Below are 22,812 nucleotides of genomic sequence, written 5' to 3'. Positions count from 1 at the left end.
GTCTCTCAAGTGAGACCCCTGTTGACTGGTTGGCGCTCAGAGCCGTGTTTATCAGAGTCCGTCCTTGATGAGCTCAACTCTCCAAAGCAAAGTGATTGTTTGGCTTCCAAAAGTGCATTTACTGAGGCAGGGTATCATCAATTGGTTGAAAGCGTTTAAAACCAATTTTGATAGCTGCTTGTTTCCCTGGTTGTGGACCAATCCATCTTTTCTGAAGCTTGTGGGAAATTTTTTATTCTCCATTTTTGTGGCCACTGTGGCCCCATTAGACTGTCAGCTCTGTGAAATGTGAATGAGATCTACATTGCTCATCTCTATGCATTCCCGTGCATGGAACATGACTGGCCTATTTAGGCACTCAGTCAATGTTGGAAGCTGTTACCACTCCTTGCTCAGTGTGCATTCTTGGATACAGTCATTTAGGCTCTTTGAATAAGAATGGTTGGGTCAAAGTGTGTGTACACGTTCAGCTCAGGAAGGAGAGCTGGAATGAGAGTGGGGCCAGGATAATCAGGAGAGTAGAATATCTAAGAAAGTAAGTACAAGAAGGAAATATTTTCAAGGAGGAATAAGTCAATGCGTTGATTGCCACAAGAAGCCACATAACCCGAGGACGAAGAAGTGATCGTTGCATCTAACAACATAGTGGGTTTTGAGCAGAGCTATTTTAGGAGTGGGAGGGGAGCAGAAGCAGGTTCTTTGTTGAGAAGAAACTGGTGAGAGAACAGCAAAGCCAACAGATCCCTAATTGTCTGGTACTGGCTGTAGCGTGATTACTGCAGGTGCACAGTGGCCCTGAGTATGAAGACTCCATAAAGGAGGTGGTTGGGTGTGGGTTCTGGATTGGTGGGTTTGCATTTGCAAAGCATGGCCCCAGGAAGGGGACTCCTGTTGGGGAGAGGAGAGGTCATGAGGGAGGGAGGACACCAAGGCAAGGTGACCTAGACATACTATCAGGTTGTCCAGAACAAGGTCCAGCATATACATCTAGGGCAGATGTTATAGCATCAAATTCACAGAAGCTGGAAACACAGTCAATGCCAAATGGAAGGTGAGGACATGGGAGCAATGGATGTAGACAAGTCTAGCGACAATGAGGCCTCCACAAAGAACTGAAAGTTGGAGTGTGGAGAGCCAAGAGGTGAGTATGAGATGAAGCCTGAGATAAGAACTGTGGATCACAAAGAAGCATGTGGCTCAGGTTGGGGACCTGGCATTGATCTAAGGGCAGTGGGAAGCCATGTAGCAGTGCAGTAGTCTGCTCCGGCTGCCACAGCAAAACATCACAGACTGGGTGGCTTAACCAACAGAAATGATGGTTTTCATAGTTCTGGAGGCTGTAAGACCAAGATCAACATGTGAGCAGGGCTAGTTTCTTCCAAGGCCTCTCTCTTTGGCTTGTAGATGGCCATATTCATGTTCACATGGTGTTTTCACTCCCTCATCTCCTCTTCTTGTAGGGACAGCTAATCATTAGCATGAATTAGGGCCCACAGTCTTCCAGTCCGTCCCTACAGAGAATTCTCACTCAACCCTTTGTAAATCACTAACAAAACTGACTAACATTTATTGAGAGCTACTATGTGCTAAGCACACTATTTAATATAAACTCAAAAAAAAAAAAAAAAAAAAAGACAGTGGATGCTGTAAGTCTCTTGCTTTATTCCCTGATAGGCAGAAAAAACTGGCTTATGGCCAGGCACACTTCAGATCAGTTTAGCATCCTAGCAAAGAGAATGCCATTCTTCATAACTCCCAAAGACAATTCCCAGGTAAGTAAGTCTCTGGCCCTTCTGGAGTCATGGTTCCATCCCTGCACCAATCACTGTGAGGCAAAAGAATGGAGTGAGCAGACCTGGGTCAGGTGCTAACTAGTTCCCCATAGAAAAGAAGGTGCCTGTGGCAAGAAGCATAGGAAGGAGTGTTGGGCAGAAAAACAACAGAGGTTTGCAAACAATATAAATTATGATTAAGAATACTGATAAGACAAACCGTATCTCTGGCATTTTTCGTTGCTTAGACCAATATATTCTCCTTTTAAGTCATTTTGAGTTTAATATCCCATTTCTTGTAACCAAAAACACACTAATTCATTATATATATTTTCTCTTTTTCCAACAGAATGAAAGTTCTATGAGAACAGATACCAAGTCTATTTTGTTCCCTGCTATGTCCCCTTGCTTAAAACAGTGCCAGGTACCACAGTGGCTGCTCAGTAAATACTTGTTGTTTTTGTGATTATCTACTTAATGTCTGACCTCAATTCCACTGGGGCCATTTCTATGCAGCACAGTGTTTTATTGTTTGTTTGTTTTTTTAAATAACTCATCTCTGTATCTCTCAGACCTGAATATATGTCTCACATATAATGGATCAGAATATACTGAAGAATAAGCAGATAAATAAATGTCTCTCTTGCTGGACTCTAAGAAACAGGAGGATAGAGACCGTGTCTGTCTCAATAGTAATCATATCCTCAGGATCTAGCACTGCCTGACACATAGTACCCCCCTCCCAATCATTATTGGTAGAATAATAGACTAAACAAAGTAACAAATGATAAGGATGCATAAACTTAATATCACTAGTGTTTGCAGCAGCTTCTGAACTGAAAACCTATGGTTTCACAGGGTCTGCAGAAGTTTACATAGCCAACTTTTTGTTCTTCTGCAGAGACCCCACCCAAGAAAAGATTTTCACACATCCAAAATTCTTGCAAAAAGCATAGATGGAAGACTTTAGGGCTTCAGGCAGTCCTTCCCATCCTCCAGCCAGGCTAGGTTGTTGTCAACTGTTCTGGCTTATTCCCCTCCAAAAGCTCTTAGCTCTTGTTAGCTAGAGACACAGGTTCAGTCTGTTACTATAGAAACTGCAGGTGAAGTGACAAAGGGGAGGGAGGCTGAGCAATGGATAGAGACTGGAATTTTCCAGTTCTGGAGGCAGATTGTGTGGAATCAAAATCCCAGACCAGCACACAGTCAGTTCTCAATAAACATTTCTGGGGTGACAATGAAAATGTGAGAACTCGAACAAGTGACCCCCTGTCTCTGAGCCTCTTTGTGCACTTGGAAAATAAGAATAATAATCATTCTACTGTGTAGGAGGTTTCAATGAAGACTGATGTAAATAGAACACTTAGCACAAACTTTATATATCCCAGTTTCTCAAGCATGGTCTTCTGATCTGCTACATAATTGTTTGCAGGTACTTATTTATAAATTCTAGGTACCATTTTCTTTCCTACTCAAGTTCTTCTTCTAAGAGGAACAAAATCATCTTCCCTCTTCACCATAACATGTTGTCTTCTCACTATGATGCCAAATAATATATAAGGCGCCCAGTATCTCCAAATGGGACCTATTTATGCTAAAAAATTATTTGTTGTTTATATGAAATTCAAATTTGAAAGAGTTATCCTGTATTTTTTATTTGCCAAATCTGGCAACTCTACTTCCCACAGTAGGCTATTTTGTGACAAATGAAAAACTGGTTTTATCAGCTAATCTAACAGATGATTCACTTAACAATAACTCCAGACCCATGTTTTCAAAGAATTCATTGAGTCAGTCATTTGAGAAATCACCAAGCACCCACTCCACGGCAATTATTAATACCGTTCCAGGTACAGTGGACACCGCAGGGGCACCGGACAGAGCCCAGCCTCTCACAGCTTTCATTCCGGTCATGTCATCACATATCTTTTTCCCATCCCATGACGAAATCTATTCAAAATATGATTAAATATAATTATAAAAACTGAAATTTACTATACTTCTAAAGCTGAAACTTATTCTCAACAGCTTACCTCATTGCCTAATGTAGAAGTAACCTATCCAAACGCGTGCCTCGCCCTAGGCTGTCACAGGCTGCCCGCACAGCGGATGGATGCTCAGGTTCCGTCCGTGGCTCTCCAACTGCTTCCGGGTCAGCGATGCGCTCTCTGAGGGCAGGGCTCTGTGCGGCCCCCCGGCAGGCTCCGGGGCGCATGCGCAGTACCTAAGTCCTCGCTGACCAGGAAGTGCTTGTTCCCGCGTCTCACCCGAGTCTTCCTTTGTGAGTCCTGCACGACGTGAGAGACCTGAGCCTCTCAGAACGGGGTAGATGAGGGCCATGCCTCCACTGACCGCCCTCTGCAGGGGAGCCAGGCGACTAGTCCACGAGGGGGGGCGGATATGGGAACTTGATGCCGTGGCTTGGGCCTAGCTCGGAAGGAAAGCGGGGCTGGGCGCCGTCGTGGCCGGTCGCGGGTAGGGCCCTCGGCGTGGCCTTGGGGTCCGCGGGGTAGGCGGGCTCGCGCGGTTTATTGTTTGTTTGTTTTTTTAAATAACTGCGGCACGTGGGCGTTACCCCCTGCGGGGACATCTCAGACGCCCTGGAAGGCAGTCCCGGGTCCCGGCCGCCCCAGGCTGCAGGCCTCGCGCCCAGGCCCAGCGCACCGCGGGGCAGGCGTTGCTCAGGGATCGCACTACCTCGGGTCGCCGGACTCGGTCTCTTTTCTGCAGGAGCCCTGCCAAAGGCTTCCACCCTCGCTGCCAGGGACTTTAAAACAGCGGTCGCCTTCCAGGAATGGCCCCTGCAGTCTCCTCCCCACAGCGCGCCCACTCTACCATTAGTGTTTTCTCAGTATGTGGTATCCGATCATTAGCATTGATTTGACTAAGAGAAGTCCCATGAGATACTTACTTAGCACAGAGTCTAGGAAATAGACTTCGATGAGAAGCAGTTGCTGGTATATCTAGCGGCTTGTAACACAGCTTTATTGAGATGTAGTTTCATACGTCAAAATGTACCCAGAGTACAACTCAAACGTTTCTTAGTGAATTTATGGAGTTGTGCAACCATCACCGCACTCTATTTGTAGGTTTCCATCAAACACCACCCCTCTCCCCCAAGTACCCTTGAGTCCATTTGCACTAGTTTGTGGCTCCTAGCCCCAGGCAACCACTAACCTACTTTATGCCGCTTTGGATTTCCCTTTTCTGAATGGTACATGAAAATGGAATCGTACAAATTGTGTTCTTCTGCGGCTGGCTTCTTATACTTAGCATTTGAGATTCATCTGTGTTGTCGCATTTCTTTGGAGTTTGGACCTGTCTTGTTTAGAAGATAGTTATGATTCAGAACTGCTTTTTGGCTGGATGAATTGTGAAGACTTGACTTTGTTTAAAAACTGTAGGTATACCACGCACCCTTCTCTCCCCTTAAGTTTGGCTCAGTTTTGCCAATTTCTGTTTTCCCTTGATTGAGCATGTTTAATTAGGGTTTTCAAATTTATTAGCTGCAAGTCTGTTAAGGATGCTGACTTTGTTGACTGCCTGGCTTGGCTTTGGATCCAGCCTTCTTGCTCGTTGTGTCTTTAAACAACCATTAAACTTCCCTATGTCTCAGTCTGCAGGGGATACTTGCTCGTAGTTGAAGTATTGCATAGGAAGTATTATTGCATAGGAAGTGTTCGGAATAGTGCCTGGCACATAGGCTAGCTAAACATGTTAGCTATCATTATCTTGCACGGATTCTTTATTGGGGAAGGGAGGTGATGGGTTTAAAAAAAAAAAGAGAGAGATGACTGCTATGGCAACCCACTGGGCTAGGGAATTAAAATTTGTTGAGAAGCCCCTTTTTATGACCCGGGTCAATTTGTGGCACTTATTTATTTGCTCCTTGAGAGTTAGTAGGGAATTTATGTACTTCACCAAGATTATTTTGATACTTTCGGTACTTTGTATTTTGGGGGGAAATTATGCATTTCTTTAGTATTTGCAGATTTATTACATTAAAATTAAGTGGTGTGGTAAAGAGTGTGGTCTCTGGGGGCAGAAAATAAGGGCTAGAGTCCTGAGCGCCTACTAGATGTGGGGCATTGGGTAATTTGCTTAATATCCTGAGGCCTCAGTTTCATTCACAGAATTGAATAACAGTGGCATCTTACCTTTCCTGGTTGTCGGGAGGATTAAATAGAAATCTTTTACTTACCACAACACCTGGCAGCACAGAGAAAGTTCCATAACTGTCAGCTGTTGTTATTTTCATTATGCAGAGTTCTTTCCAATTAAAACAGCTTAGAGATTGTAAACCTTTGTGAACCAGTTAATTAAAATGAACTAGGAAGCCCTCCACTGTTTTCTAGGCCTTGGAACACCTTATGGAACAGAAAAATTATTTGTTCCTTGAAAGTTAGAAGGAAGTTTCCATTTCTGTGCCAGTCAGCCTTTAAAGTCATGCTTTTTCTTCCTTTTTGGGGGGTACTTTTTGTACATTCCTCCTCCATTTCACTAAGAGTTTTAAATTTAATAATAATAGGGATCAGCAAAACTTTTTCTGCAAAGGGCCAAAGAGCAAATATTTCAGGCTTTGTGAGATACATGGTGTCTGTTGAAATTACTTGACTTGCCCTTGTAGTGTCAAAGCAGCCATAGACAATATGTACACAAATGGGTGTGGCTGTGTCCAATAAAACTTTATTTGTGAACATTGAAATTTGCATTTCATTTGATTTTCTCATGTTACAAAATGTTCTTTTGATTTTTTTCAACCATTTAACCATTTTTGAATCAACCATTTATATGTGGTCTGTGTGGACTGTATAAAAACACAGCAGACTGGATTTGGCTCACAGGCTACAGTTTGCTGACTCCAACCTTTGAAGTTCATGATATAGTGACTATTAGTGTGATCTGTAGTTGGAAAGACATGGGTTTAAGTCTTGATGCTGATATGTATTAATTGGGCATATTTGGGCAAATTACCACACCTTTCTGAGCCTTATGTTCTTGCAAACAGGCAGTAAACATATCTACTCTTTAGTTGTTAGGTTGTGACAGTACATGTGAAGGGTCTGGCACAGTGCTGGGAGGCAGTGAATCACATATTAGCTATATCACATTATTTAAGAGGCAGTCAAATATAATAAGTGCTGGAAGGTAGAGCTAAATGACTTGGGTTTTAATCTTGGCTACTTACTATCAATAATTTGTTGTCCATCATCCACCCTCTCTGTGCCTCCCTTTCCTCATCCGTAAAATTAGGATTATTAATAGTACCTACCTTAGACAGTTGTCATAACATTTATAAAGTGCTTAGAAACATTCCTGGCACTTATAAATTCTCTATTAATATTAGCTGTTATTATTTCAAAATATTTGGGGTTGAAAATCCCTGTGCTGCGTTGTTCAAATGAAAGACTTTTGCCTCTCTTCACTGAATTGGTACAATTTATAAAGCTTAGGGATTATTTGTTTCTTGGAAGTGTGAAGAGAGTTGCCTATAAATGGCAAGGGCTTAGAGCGCTTTTTGAGGAAAGCACTCCCTTGACATTTGCCAAGTTTTTATTATCTGCCTTCCTTTCAAGAATGATCTATTTCATTATGACTTTCAAATTTAATGGCCTAGAAATGTATCCAGTAGTAGTTGAGAGTCCAGGCTCAGGAGTTGACAGATTGGGTTTGATTCCTAGCTCTGCCGCCATTAGCTTATACCTGGGAAAAGATGCTAGCCTCTCAAGGCTCACCTCTCATCTATAAAACCTGGATAATAATCACATCTCTCATAGAGTTGTTATGATAATTAAACATAATAATTCACATAAAGTGCTTGGTGGCGGGCCTCATTCAGTGTACAAATTTAATAAATGATAGCTATTATTTTTATTCTCCAGGGAACTCTTCAAGTAAGGCCCATTTGAGATTGAAAGCCATTTGCTATCTTCTAAAATGGGCAGCCTTCCTTCTTATTCTAGGTTTGAAATGCTTAATAGCATTACAGATTGAGTATCCGAAATGTTTGGCATCAGAAGTGTTTTGATTTTGGATTTTTTTCGGATTTGTGATTCTCAACCAGTTTAGGAATTATTTGTTTTCAGGCGGCTGCCCTCATGCATCTTTTAGTCCTCAGTTTATGTTTTCTCAAAAAAGGGAGGAGGGCATTTCTTGAAGCTTTTCAGTGTAATTGCATGGGATTGTGTTGGGAGGTAATAAGCAGAAAGACCTAAATTTGAATCCTCGTTTTCTCAACTAATTTGATTATGACCATGAGCAGATAACATCCTCTTTGAGCAGCAGGTTTCTCATGTATAAAACAAGTACATTAGTTTAAGTCTCATTAAGGTTGAGATAAATATATATATATTTAATATCAGCTTTATCAAGATATTCAGATACTGTACAATTCACCCATTTAAAAATGTACAATTGTGTTTAGTACAACAGACTTGTACAACCATCACTGTAATCAATTTTTTTTTTTTTTTTGAGACAGAGTCTCACTTGTTGCCCAGGCTAGAGTGAGTGCCGTGACGTCAGCCTAGCTCACAGCAACCTCAATCTCCTGGGCTCAAGCAATCCTTCTGCCTCAGCCTCCCAAGTAGCTGGGACTACAGGCATGCACCACCATGCCCGGCTAATTTTATATATATATATAGGCCAATTAATTTCTTTCTATTTATAGTAGAGACGGGGTCTCGCTCTTGCTCAGGCTGGTTTCGAACTCCTGACCTTGAGCAATCCGCCCGCCTCGGCCTCCCAGAGAGCTAGGATTACAGGCGTGAGCCACCGCGCCCGGCCTGTAATCAATTTAAGAATATTTTCATTACCCTAAAAAATCCTCACTCCCCATGCCCTTCCACTGCCATCTGAGACAACCATTAATCTACTTCCTGTCTATAGATTTGCCTATTCTAGACATTTCATATAAATAGAATCACACAATATGTGGGTTTTTGTGATTGCCTTGTTTCACTTAGTATAATGTTTTCGAAGTTCATCCATGCATATATCAGTATTTCGTTCTTTTATATTGTCAAATAATATTCTGTTGTATCAGTACATCAGGTTTATCAATTTATCAGCTGATGGGAATTTGGGTTTCCACTTTTTGCTTATTATAAGTAATGCTGCTGTGAACATTTGTGTACAAGTTTTTGTTTGGACATGTGTTTTCATTTCACCTAGGAGTAGAATTGCTGGATCATGTGGTAACTATGTTTAACCTCATGAAGAACTGCCAGACCTCTTCCCAAGTGGCACCTAGATCTTTTTTAAAGCACTTTAGCCCAGTGCCTGGCACACAGTGAGTGCCCAATACAAGATAGCTATTCTTGTAACACATTTTTATTTTAAGAAATATGTTCTTGAAAGCTACTCTTCTAATTTTGCTCAATGAATTGGCAACCCTTCTGTTTTGTTTTGTTTTTAAAATGCGCTAGAACAGTTTGTGCAAATTAAGAATAATTTGTTTCTTGGGCTTTGAAGGACACTTCCAGTTAAACTGAAATTTCAAGTAATTGCTGTTTCTCTAGAAAATGATGCATTTCTTTAAGGTTTTCCAGTTTATTAGCACAGAATCACATAGCATTGTGGTTGAAGAGTCTAACCTCTGGAATCACTAGGTATGCAACTTTTGAGTGAGACCATAAGCTTCAGTTTCTTTATATGTAAAATAGAGGTGATGAGGACATCTGTCTCAAAGGAATTGTGAGCATGAGCTGTAAATACATGTAATGCCTGATACGGTATCTAGTACACAGAAAATGCTCAATAAATTAAGTTTTGTGAAGTGTGTGAGGTGCTAGGTTATTAAAAAGCACTGGAATATTTTAACACACAGGAAACCATTGTAAGAAGACATTTCCTACCGTTTTTTTTTTCCTTCCTATTCCTTTGGTAGACAGATTTGGTAATTTTTATTTTCCTTGAAAATGTTCCTTTTTGTTAAAGTTTTCATATGTATTAGTTTAAAATTATATTGAATATTAACTTGTTTTCTTTAACTTTTAATAGGTAATATATTTGTGTAGTACAAAATTCAAAAAGGAGAAAACAGTATACAGTAAAAATTTTTTTCCCACTTCCCATCTCTTAGCCACAAGTTTCCCTTCCTGTAGTTAACCAGTGTCACTAGTTTTGTGAATATCTTTCCAAAGATATGCCATGTATTCAGAAGCAAATATGCATATATGTATCTTTCTCTTTTTATTTAATAAATGAAATATACTGTGTTCACTGTTCAACACCTTGTCTTTTCAGTTAACAATGTATCTTGGAGATCATTTTTTGCAGCCTTTTTTATGATTGTGGAATTTTCTGTCTAATCTATGTGCCATAATTTATTCAACCAGTTCCCTCTTGATGAAAATTTTGGTTTTTGTTAGAATTTGTAAAATCTATATCTCTTATCTCCAGCTGTTTTTATGCTTTCTGATTCATGTTTTACTTCTATCTCTATGATTTTCTCTATTCCCGTTAGATTTATCTTGTGGTGGACCTTTAGAAGCAACCAGATAAGAATGCATTTTCTCTACCAGCCTGATGATCTGCACTGTGGAAGCCAGAGGACCCCTCTTATCATTCTGGTCATGTCCCGAAGCATTGACATGTGAGTATGGGTAGAAATAATGCCATTTTTCCGGGGACCTGGGTGAGATTTGAGTGCTGTTCTCACCTGGGAGGAATTCCTGTAGTGTGCTAGAGAGGTTATGGTTGTCTGGGATCTGCAGTCCTGGACAGGCTTACAGGATCCTAAAAGGTCTGAGTCCTCTCGACTTCTCTATCCTTTATCTTATGCCAACCTGTATTCTAGCGACACAGGTCTCCATCCATATTCATGTTTGCCCCATAGCCCTTGTGTACCTCGTTAACTAAACATGGAATGTCTTTCCTCACTACGTGGACCAGGTCGGGCTCTCTGGTGTTTGCTTTATAGCACAGTGTATCTTTCATCACATTTACTGCTTGTTAGTTCATGTTACTTGTGTGGTGGTTTGATTGTTTGGCTTTATCAATGGGCTGTAAGCCTCATGAAGGCAGAGACTATGTTTTCTTTGTTTATCATTGTATCCTTAGAGTCTGGATGTAGTTAATTCCCAACACTTGTTTATTGAATGGTTGGATAAATGAACATCTACTATCCACCACTTAAGGATTAGAGCTTTATGGCTGGTAAACCAACATGAACAAAAGTGGATGAATAACTGCATTTTCTAAATAAGTAAAGAACTTTGGTTACCATGTTATGGCTTGACTTCTGAATGTTTTACCTTCCTATGAGAAATGATGCCCGGTGCCTTTTTGGACAGAGACATGTGAGTTGAACTTTAGTTCTAAACCTTAATACTCTCCACTACATGTGACATATTTTCCTTTTATAACATCTGATTCATGATGGGGTGGTCCTTTGCCTATCTTTAATCTTATATGTAATTAATTGCTTTTAGGAGCTGTTCTTTTAATATTTGGACTTAGGAGCAGCTTTGGGGAAAGAGTAGATTGCCTTTAATATGAATGTTTGGCTTTATATTGTCCTGAAACTCCTTGAAAGGCTTAAAAAATAAAAGAAAGTCTTCCTTAAGGAAAATTTGTTAGATTCGCATTACTGAAGAACTATATACAAATTTGTATACAAGGATACTTACCTATTGACCACTGAATATATATACACAAGAATCCTAAATACTGAGGAATTAGTTTCTTTTTTTATTTTGTAAAGTAATGTCTATTTTAATCTGACTATTCCTAAAACAAATTAACTGTTTGGGGAGGACTTCCTGAGCTCTAGCACAGACCTCTTCAGAATCCCTACTCAACATCTCCACTTGCTTTAATAGTAAGCATCTTAAATGTTACATATCCCAGACAGGTCTTGATGTTATGCTCTTCCCCTGCCCAAACCTGTGTCTGAAAGACTCACTAAATAACATTTCCATCTACTCAGTTGCCCAAACCAGAAACATGGGAATCATTTCTGATGCCTTTTTTCTTTGCCACACATATACAAATCATTGGCAAGATTTGTCTATTTTGTCTCCAAAGTACACTGTATATTTTATATTTGTTCACTTCTTCTATCTCTACTGCCGCCATGCTAGTTCAGAATCCTGTCATCCTTTTCCTAGTCTGGTGCCTCCTAACTGGTCTTTTTGCTTCCGTTCTTACCTATCTCTAGTCTCTTAGTTCGCTACAGAACAACATGAATCATCTTACAATGGATTTTGTCAGACCTTATTTAAAAGTTATTAACGGGTCCCTATCACATTTAGGATTAAATTCAATATCTTTATCTTAACCTATAGTTCCTGAAAAGCTGGCTCTTACATACTTATGCCACCTCATTTTTGTCCATTGCTATCCTCTAGCTATTCAGGTATATTTTCTGTTTTTTTTTCTTTTATGGTTTTTGTACATTGCTGTTTTGTCTGTCTGAAATGTTCTTCCCCTTGCTCTTCCCAGGGATAGCTCTTTTCAAAATTTAGTCTTAGCTTCTCTTCCTCAGAGAAGCCTTCCCTGACTACTTTTTATCTGCCATACAAACACAACCATTTTCCTTTCAGCATCTTGGTTTTTTCTTCAAAGCATTCACCATACTCTTTAAAGGTTGATTTTGTTGAATATCTCTCCCCAACTAGACTGAAACTCCGACAAAGACATATTTATTAAATAAATGAATTAGGTTGGGGACCATTTCAATTTTACTTACAATGAACCATGAACGTGGTCTAGCATTGGGCCTTATACATAGTAGGCACCCAAATATTGATTGAAAGAATGGCTGAATAAGCATTTATCAAGAGATTTCTATGTATTAGGCTTTATTCTAAGTCTTTGGATCATAATAGTGAAAAAGATAGACTTCCGTCCATACCCATCCATATAGCCCAGTCTATTACAGATTTATTATAGAGAAGTGGTTCTCAAACTTCTTGGTCACAAGCCTATTTACACTCTTAAAAATGACTGAGGACTCCAAAGAACTTTTGCTTATGTGGCTTATACCTACCACTTTAAGTTGCGAATTTTCAGGTTTCAATCAAGTTGCAGGTTACAAAATCAACATATAGAAATCAGTATTCTGTGCACTACTGATGAACTATCAAAAAAAAAAAAATCAAGAAAATCCCATTTACAATACCATAAAAATATTTAGGAATAAATTTAACCAAGAAGATGAAAACTATACACTGAAAACTGTAAAACCCTGATGACAAAAACTGAAGAAGACACAAATAAATGGAAAGATACCTCATGTTCATGGATTGGAAGGATTAGTATTATTAAAAGTTCATATTACACAAAGCCATCTGTAGATTCAGTGTAATCTCTATCAAAAGTTCAATGACATTTTTTAAAGAAACAGAAAAAAATACTTTTAAAACTCATATGGAACCACAAAATACCCTGAATAGCCAAAGAAGTCTTGAGCAAAAAGAAAAGCTGGAGGCATCATCCTATCTGATTTCAAAATCTACTACAAAGCTACAATAATAAAAACAGATGATACTAGTATAAAAACAGATATATAGACCAATGGAACAAAATAGAGAGACCAGAAATAAATCCATGCATTTATGGTCAGTTGATTTTTCACAAAAGTGCCTGAAACACAAAATGAGGAAAAGACATTTTCTTCAGTAAATGGGTTGGGGAAAGTGGATATCTACATGCAGAAGAGTGAAATTGAATTCTTATATCACCCCATATACTAAAATCAACTCAAAATGGATTGAAGACTTAAACATAAGACCTGAAACTGTAAACTACAGGGAGAAAACGTAGGAAAAAATTCTGACATTGCTCTGGGCAATAATTTTTTGGATAAGACTTCAAAAGTACAAGTAACAAAAGCAAAAATAGATAAATGGTATTACATCAAATTAAAAAGCTTCTGCACAGCAAAGGAAACAATCATCAGAATGAAGAGACCACCTATAAAATGGTAGAAAATACTTGCAAACTATTAGTTCCATCTCATAAAGAAGTTAATATGTAAAATATATAAGTAACTCAGACAACTTAATAGCAAGAAAACAAATAATGTGATTTAAAAATGGGCAAAGGACCTGAAAAGATATTTCTCAAAAGAAGGCATACAAATGTCCAACAGGTATATGTAGTAATGCAGAACATCACTGATCATCAGGGAAATGCATATTAAAGCCACAATGAGCTATCACCTCACACCTCTTAGAATGGCTGTTATCAAAGAAACAAAAGATAAGTGTTGATGAGGATGTGGACAAAGGGAACCCTTGTACACTGTTGGTGTGAATGTAAATTAGTACAGCCACTGTGGGAAACAGTATGGAAGTTCCTTAAAAAACTAAAAACTACCATATGATCCAGCAATCCCATTTTTGAGTATATATCCAAAGGAAATGAAATCATTATGCACTTCCTTGTCCTTTATAGTATTTTTCACATTAGTCAAGATATGGAATCAACCTAATTGTCCATAGATTGATGAATGGATAAAATAAAATGTGTGTGTATATATATACACAAGGGAGTATTATTCAGCCTTTAAAAAGAAGGGAATACTATCATTGGCAACAACATGGATGAACTTGGAGGATAGTATTTTAAGCGAAATTAGCCAAATATAGACAAATACTGCATGATCTCCTTACGTGGAACCTAAAACAGTTGAATGCATAGAAGCAGAGAGTATAATGATGGTTGTTAGGGGCTGGGAGGAGATGGGCTGATGTTGGTCAAGGGGTATAGTTAGGATAAAGAAGTTCTGGAGATCTGTACAGCATGGTGACTATAATTAACAATGTATATACTTGAAAATTGCTAAGAGAATAGATCCTAAATGTTCTTACCACAAAAAAAGTATGTGTCTTATAAAGACATTTTTAGAAATACAAATAGATAAACCACCTTATACATTAATGAAAGACTTATTTAAAGGTTTAGTGCAATGAGAAAAAATATATACCTAGAGAGAAGGATTAAGATTTAAGAAACCAGAATGAGTGAATAAATTTTTAAAATGTCAGTAAATATAATCACTGACTGTAAAAATGGTGGTGGTGTTTTTTTGTTGTTGTTTGCTTGTTTAACCACTTCAGTATGAGCATCAACTATAATCGATAGCCGCAGATGAACACGCACAGCTAAGCGTTGAGCGTTTCTAATTTTTCATTTATCAAAATAAAATTGTGAACATTTAAAAATAACATAATGAAAACACATATGTATATGTTACCTATTCTGATTTACGTGACAAGTAAAGCTGCCTGTAAAGTAAAACAAGCTTTCAGTGCTTTAAAGCTTTCCTCATCACACAAGAGCAAAACGGATGCATCGCCAATGCACAGCACACACTATTGTGCGGACTGTGAGTGCCGGCTTTGGGCAAGGATTCGCGGACGGTGAGTGCCATACTGAAGTAGTTAAGAAAAGGTATAACAAAAATCCTCAATAATAAGGAAGGTGGGAATAGGAAATTCAATTAATTGCTAAGGTGTGCCAGGAACTTTATACTCTGTTAAAAAAATGCTTATGTATAAACAGGAATTTAAAGATAGGCAAGGAAGTAACTGAAATATAGCTGAAAGCTTCCAAATAAGCAGAGGGAAAAAAGGGGAGTAAAGCAAACTTGATCAACTTAGTAGAGTACAAGAAAGGAGAAAATAAGGAGCAAAGGAAAAGGCATGTTAAACAAATATTTCAGTAATAATGTAAAAAGATTAACCCATGCATCTTAACAGGAAATCACGGATTTGTTTGTACCTAAAAACATGGCCTTGATATATATAAAGCAAAAACTAAAAGAATTACAAGGAGCAATGGATAAAAGCATAGGCATATTGGGAGATATTATTGTAACTAGAACAAATAGATCAAGAAGACAAAATAGTAAAAATACTGAAAATATAAACACAGTGTGCAAGCTTGATCCTATGATCATAAGTATAAATTGATGCCTAACAATTAGAGAATATTCATTCTTTTCTAACATGTTGAGCAATTAAAATTGACCATATGCTAACATAATAATGCTTTAAGAAATAGTAACATTTAGACCATGTTATTTGAATATAATGCAGTTAATTTAGACATCTATATTCAAAAGATACTTTTGTCAAAGAACTTCAAACCCTAAACATATGAACATTATATAATGTCACTAAGAGGAAATATAATGGAGACAGTGGGGGATTATAGAACTCAACAACGAGGTATATGGAATGCATTTCAAATGGTATTGGGAAGGAAATTTATAGCCGCAAATGCATGTGTTAAAAATTAAGAAAGGTTAAAAATAAATGAGTTAAATATACAACTCAAGAAGCTAGGAAGAGAAACTCAAATAAGTAGGAAGAGAAACTCAAGTAAGTAGGAAGGAAATAAAGAACAGAAATGAATTAAATGGAAAAGATGAAAGAATATGGTCAACATCAAAAGTTACTTTAAAAAGACCAGTTGTCAAATTTTTAGCAAAATTGATACAATAAGAATAAATTAATATTAGTAATAGAAAAGGGGATATAATTACCAGTGGAGAAAAGATTGTAAACTGTTGTAGAGAATATAAGAAGTGAAATAACAATCCAAGGTGTTTTATTAGGCTAGTATAACCTTGACACCAAAACTAGACAAGGATAGTGTAAAAAAAAGGATCACCTTAGATGTGAAAACAAAGGTAAAATATAAGCTAATAGTATACAGCTACATGTGCATATAATTTAAGACCCTCATAATCATGACTAAATAGGGCTTAGGAATATGAACACATTTCATCAAAAAATCTGTCTTATTCACCACATTATCAAATGATATGAAATAGTAAATTTTACTATTTCCTCAATAGATGCAGGAAAGTCATTATATAAAGTTAAACTTTTTCCTGATAAAAGTTTTTAAAAGCTAGAGTTGAGGCCAGGCATGGTGGCTCACACCTGTAATCCTAGCACTCTGGGAGGCCGAGGTGGGAAGATCGCTTGAGGTTAGGAGTTCAAGACTAGTCTGAGCAAGAGCGAGACCCCGTCTCTACTAAAAATAGAAAAATTAGCCAGTAAACTAAAAATAGAAACAAAAAATTAGCTGGGTGGGGTGGCTCATACCTGTAATCCCAGCTACTGGCTAAGGCAGGAGGATCTTTTGAGCCCTGGAGTTTGAGGTTGCCATGAGCTAGGCTGACACCACAGCACTCACTCTAGCCTGGGCAACAAAGTGAGACTCTGTCTCAAAAAACAAACAAAGCAAAACTGGATTTCAAGGAAATTTGCTTAAGAGATACTCTACCAAAAAGCCTGCAATCAACATTTTTATTTGATAGTAAAGTTAAGAGTATATCCCCTTTCAAGCCTAGGACAAGACTTGTTCCATAATACCGTAGAGATCCTAGCCAATGCATTATGATAATGAAATGAAGCATGACTGTCAATGAAAGCAAAAAAGTTATGAATGACAATGTTAACATTTTAAAAATCCAGGAAAATCTAGAGACAAACTATTAGAACTAATGAGAGGTCAGCAAGTCCGCTGGATTCAAATCAGCAAATTAAAAGCAATAGCAGAATAGCTTCATTCTCAGAAGCTCATTAAGTCAAGTCATGGAAAATGTCAAACTCAAATTGAGCAGCATTCTACAAAATACTAGTATGCTTCAAAAACTGTCAATGCCATTAAAAAAAAAAAAAGGAATACTGAGAAGCTGTTGCAGTGTAGGGGAACCTAAGGAGATATAATCAGTAAATGCAATGCAGTATCTTGGATGGGATCCTGGGACAGAAGGCAGACATTAAGGAAAAAACGGAGAAATCTAAAGTCTGTAATTTAATATTTTCTGCTAATATTAATTTCTTCTTTAGACAGCGTACCAAGGTTATTAACGTAAGATGTTAACATCGGGAAAGTGGATGAGGAATTTTTGTATTATCTTTGCAACTTTTCTATAAATCTGAAATTATTAAGAAAACAAATTAGAATTAACCAATTATACAATTAATAGGAAACTCCTAAACTCAAATAGGACCTTTATAGGAAAAAAAATATTACATTGTTGATGGACATAGGAGACATGAATAAATAGTGCTGTAGACCATGGTCAAAGATAAGAGGTCTTGATATCACAACTTTTTCAGTTTTCTTTAAATCGCTGCCTGGATTTAATAAAAAGTCAGTGAAATCTCAATAGAATATACCGTTAAATTTTACAAGCTAATTCTAAAAATCATTTGAAAGAAGATACTTTTGAAAAACAAGGTAAGGTAGTTGTACTTTCACATACCAAGATACTGTAAAGCTGTAATGGCTAATATGGTGCATTAATGCACAGAGATAGACAACTGTACCAACGAGACACACTAGAGAGTTCAAGAACAGGTCCACTCATATACAGAAACATGATACAATGTCAGGGGAAAAATTAGATCCCTACCACAGAACATATACAGCAATAACCATAAAAAACTAAAATTTACAGCTATTAGAATATATGACCTCAGCATTGGGAGGGATTTCTTTTTATTTTTTTTTGAGACAGAGTCTCGCTTTGTTGCCTAGGCTAGAGTGAGTGCCGTGGCGTCAGCCTAGCTCACAGCAACCTCAAACTCCTGGGCTCAAGCAATCCTTCTGCCTCAGCCTCCTGAGTAGCTGGGACTACAGGCATGTGCCACCATGCCCAGCTAATTTTTTCTATATATCTTTAGCTGTCCAATTAACTTCTTTCTATTTTTGGTAGAAAATAGAAAGGGGTCTCGCTCTTGCTTGGGCTGTTCTCAAACTCCTGAGCTCTAACGATCCATCCGCTTCGGCCTCCCAGAGTGCTAGGATTACAGTCATTAGCCACTGCGCTGGCCCTGGGATTTCTTAAGTAAGATATAAAAAGCAGAATTCTGGGAAGGAAAAGATAATGAAATTTTACAGCACCAATATTTAACACTTCTGTAAGATGAGATAACGAGGGCTCATCTAACTTTGTGTATGGTATGGATTTTGGATTTTATTCTAAGTGTGGTTGGGTTCAGGGGGCAAGAGGTCATTCAAGCTGGAATATGATATCTTATTTGCTTTGAAAGATCACCCTCAATGTAGTGTGAAGAATATTTTAGGGAAGGATTTGGAGTGGAAGAAGGTTGTCTCAGGAAGAAAATGGTAATTAGAACTACCATGGAAAGGGAAAACATGAGTCAAATTTTGGATGTGTCTTGGATGTAGAGTCAGCAGGACTTGCTGATAAATTGAATGTTGTAGTAAGGAAAAAAGGAACAAGAACAATTGTGAGATTTTTGCCTACAGGTGTTATTGCTGTTTACAGAAATTAAGAAAGGAAAATATTTGTTTTAAGTGCTTTAAGTTGCCTACTAGACATCCGAGTGGAATAGTCAGCTTCCAAGCAGACAGTTCGATATTTGAGACTGAGCTTCTATGTAGAGTTCTGTTTCAAAGGACCATAATTTGGGAGCTACTGGGGTATAGGTGGCATTTTAATGATGTGATTAGGTGAGGGTGCTATCCCAGGAGTGACAGTTGACAGAAGACTAGTAACTGAGTTCTGAGCAAGCTCCTCCAGCATATGGAGGTTGAGCAGCAGAAGCCAGCTATTACAGAGAAGAGATCATTGAGATAGGAAGCAAACCCGACCATGTAGTGTCACCTGAATTAAGAGAAGATAGTGTGAGATTTTGTTTGTTTTAATAAGGATGTTGACTGTTACTGAGAGAGCAGGTGAAGTTAAGAGCAAGTGTCTTAGCCACATAGAGAATTGCTGAAATTTCAAGCAAAATATGTTAGCAGGAGAGAATATGCAGTTAGATATTGAATTGGTGACAGTAGACTACTCTATGAAGAGGTATTTTGGGGGGACAGCGGGGTATGCTGAGAAAAGGGGAGGTAGCTACAAGAACTCTGAGAGTTTGTGGTGTCTGATAGAAATGAATGATCCGTGATCAGACAGAAACTGACCTTTGAGGAGAGAATGGGATGGGGTCCTTAGAATATGTTAAAATCACCTCCAAATATTTAACCAGATGATAGGATTCCTGGGGACCTCCAAAACAAAGATTTCTGTGGGATCCTGGGCATCCCTGTTGTTTAACAGCTCTCAGAACCTAAGCAGTAGCCAGCTTTTAAAGTCTTTGACCTAAGTAGTACCACATCACCATCTGTAGTCCTGCTGGGGAACTTGTTTTGAAGTTATATTTGCATAGCAAGCACAGTATTTTCATTCATATTTTATGTTTATGTGGCACTGCTGGGCAAGAAAAGATTGTTGGTGGTCTGGGGAATTTAAAACACATGCCCAACCCCAAGCCTGCAGCTTCTCAATGTAGCAAGCAACCACTGATAACTCCTTAGGCATAAATATAAAATCTAATTTTGAGTATTATAGTATATATGTTTTTAGGTAACTCCTTTTTGCAATTAACTGTATCTTATAATTTTTTCCTTTAAAATTAAAACCATACAATATTTTTATTGGCTACATAAAATTACAGTGTGTGGATTTCCCAGAATACAGTTTAATTCTTTTCTGCAGAGTATATTTTTGATAATAAAAATTATGATCTGTGAATATCCCTGTATATAATCATTTACACATCTCTGTGTATTTCCTTTGCTTTAGTTATTTGAGAGTGGAATAGTTGGAGCAAAGCTTACATTAATGAACTTTTAATAATTTATTGATTTTACTATCAGAGAAGAATATTTATGCATTTCTGCCAAGGAAATTCACAGTATAGATAGGGGAAGGGAAAAAAAATCCCTCCTTCACCTCCCCCTCTATTTCTTTTCCCTAGAGCTAACCAGTTAACAATTTCTTACATACCTTTCTAGAAGTTTTACCTGCATTTGTGTTTATCCTTAACAAACAAATGAGAAAAGCACTTACCAGTTCGTTTCTACAAACTTCAGCAACTTGGATATTTCACTAAATTAGTGAGACATTGGTCCTTAATAGTCCCATATAGCTCTACTTCATTATTTTCCCAGGTTACACAGGATTTCTTTATATCAGAGCTAGAGTCGCTTATTTATACATTAATCATCTTTCAATTTCTTGCTGTCCTTCTAAACGGTAATGCAGTGGATTGGCGCTGCATGGTAGGTAACAGCCTACTAGTGTGGGAGACTGCATGCTCCCATAAACCGCATTTACCTGGTGTTTTGGGTTTGGTTTCTTTATGCAGAGGAAGTCAGTTCGTGGTTTTTCTTCCATACATCTCCCTGGCTTTTGTATTTTCCTATGAATTGTCAGTTTCCTCCCCTTTGCCCATCTTTGTGGCATGCTTTGGTCTTTATCTTGTTGGTTTCCAAGAGCTCTTCATTTATTAAGGAAATTAACCCGGTGTCCTTCATGTGTCCCCAGCAGAAAAATCTCCGTTTTTCATTCCTCTTAAGACCTCAATGTATATATGTTTGCCTGTGAGATTTTCATTTTTTTCATTTAGACAAATGTGTAGATTTGCTTTTTTTTCTTCAGTGGTTTTGTGTTTGAGCATCATTACTGGGCTTTTCTCCATTTCACCCCATTTCTTTGTTTGGGGGCTGCACCCCACCGCCCACCCCCATCCCCTTTCGGGGCCCCTCACGCTGGCACGGTTGACGTCAACCCCCAGCCTTTGGGCCAAGCTGTAACCGCGGCAACTGTGGCCTGATTGGCAGGGCTCGAGGGCGTGGCTAGGGGCCGAGGCGGGTGGTGCAAGTGCTGATTGGCTGGCGCAGAAGCCCCGCCTCTGCAGAGGAGCCCTGACAAGTAGGCGCCGTCGGCCCGGGTGTGCAGACTCCGGGAGCAGCAGAGGAAGAGCATCACGGAGCTGGGGATGTCCACTTTGGGCTGTTGGCGCCGCCGGGCGCCAGGTGCCATGTGGGCGCACTAGACAGCCGTGCTGTGAGCCCGGGCGTGCATGTGGGGCGCTGAGGTGAGTCTGCCCACCCGGCTGCCGCCGTGCCTCTGCATGGGGTGCGCGGCCAGAGCGGCCGCCTTGCGGCAAGTCCGCGAGCCCCTCGGCAGGGTCTGGCTGGGTGGCAGTGCAGGGGACAGAGCCGGGCTCCCTCGCGAGCGGTCACTCTGTGGAGGTGACCGCAAGAGAGGGCGCCCGTCCCATTTCCCTCTGGGCTTGTGGGCTGGGGCACGGGGACAGGACGGGACTGCCGCGCGGCAACCCTGGGAGGAGGTAGGACGGCCATGGGCTTATGTCAGGGGCGAGTCCGCGCAGGGTGTGCGCAGGGCGCCGTCCCTGACACCGTGGGCAGGGCTGCGGCTCTCGGGAGACCTGGGTTTCCCCCGCTGGGTCTGGGGGCTGCAGAGGACCAGCCCCCCGCAGGCCTCTGATTGGCTGGTCCCTCGCAGGCCCGCCCTGCGCTGCCATGTGGGAGGGGCTAGTTTTGCCGCAGTGGCCGCGGGAGGAGCAAAGAGCTGTGAGGGGTGGGGCCGCGGGCTGTCCAGCCTGCGACCGAGCTTCTCTCCCGCCCCCGCACCAAATTTGGTGGGGCGGCTGAGGCTTGCTGTGCAGGAGCCGCCCTGATTGGCTGACTGTAGGTGGGGGCGGGGCCAAAGTCTGAAGGGACAGGGTGACTTTGGTCCCGAGGCCCAGTAAAGCCCCGCCTGCCCCGGCGCCATCTTTGGTGCGGGCGGCTGAGGTTTGCCGCGGAGGTGCGGCTGGGCTGGCGGGCAGCAGCGTGGCTGGGGGCCGCCTTCTCTGCGGTGATGGAAGGCTGGGGTGCTGCCCTCCTGGCGGCGGAGGCTTGTGACCTTGGTTTCCGAGATCACGCCATGGCCAGTGGCCTCGAGGCTGTCCGGCCGGCATTTGCCGCGCCTGCTGCCGCCGCGCCTGCTACCGCCGCGCCTGCTGCCACCGCGCCTGCTGCCGCCTGAAGGACGGGCTGCAGGTTGTCAGTGTGCCGCACCTTCTCCTTGGCGGAGTCTGAGGCTGCAGAGGCTCACACCTCGCCAGGGTTGTCTGACCGAAGCTTTCATCACCCTAGGATATCGGGCTTCATTGTTTGGGGGTGCAGAGGGGCGGGGTGCTGCCAGGGTGTGTTGCCCAGGCGCCTGTCTGCGGAGCCGAGGAGGTCATTGGGCGTCCTTTGG

The 22,812-nt window shown here is 40.2% G+C and overlaps 1 protein-coding gene across 7 annotated transcripts in view; it reads left to right on the top strand.

Moving 5' to 3' along the window:
• Window positions 1–3,964: 3,964 nt before the first annotated feature.
• PEG3 (paternally expressed 3) overlaps window positions 3,965–22,812 on the top strand; it is a 48,723-nt gene continuing 29,875 nt past the window's right edge. For 5 of the 7 annotated variants that reach the window (XM_012748580.3, XM_012748573.3, XM_075993292.1 and 2 more), the window contains exon 1: window positions 21,484–21,640. The gene's annotated coding sequence lies outside the window, so the exon portion shown is untranslated. Of the gene's footprint in view, window positions 4,054–4,124; window positions 4,248–10,239; window positions 10,369–21,483; window positions 21,641–22,812 lie in introns of those variants that run through there. The other 2 variants (XM_075993294.1, XM_075993295.1) reach the window with 2 other exon arrangements.

Source organism: Microcebus murinus, chromosome 16 (genome assembly GCF_040939455.1).
Source record: "Microcebus murinus isolate Inina chromosome 16, M.murinus_Inina_mat1.0, whole genome shotgun sequence".
In the NCBI taxonomy this organism is placed as follows: Eukaryota; Metazoa; Chordata; class Mammalia; order Primates; family Cheirogaleidae; genus Microcebus; species Microcebus murinus.
Note: the sequence above shows the minus strand (reverse complement) of the source record. Positions and strands in the feature narration are given on the sequence as shown.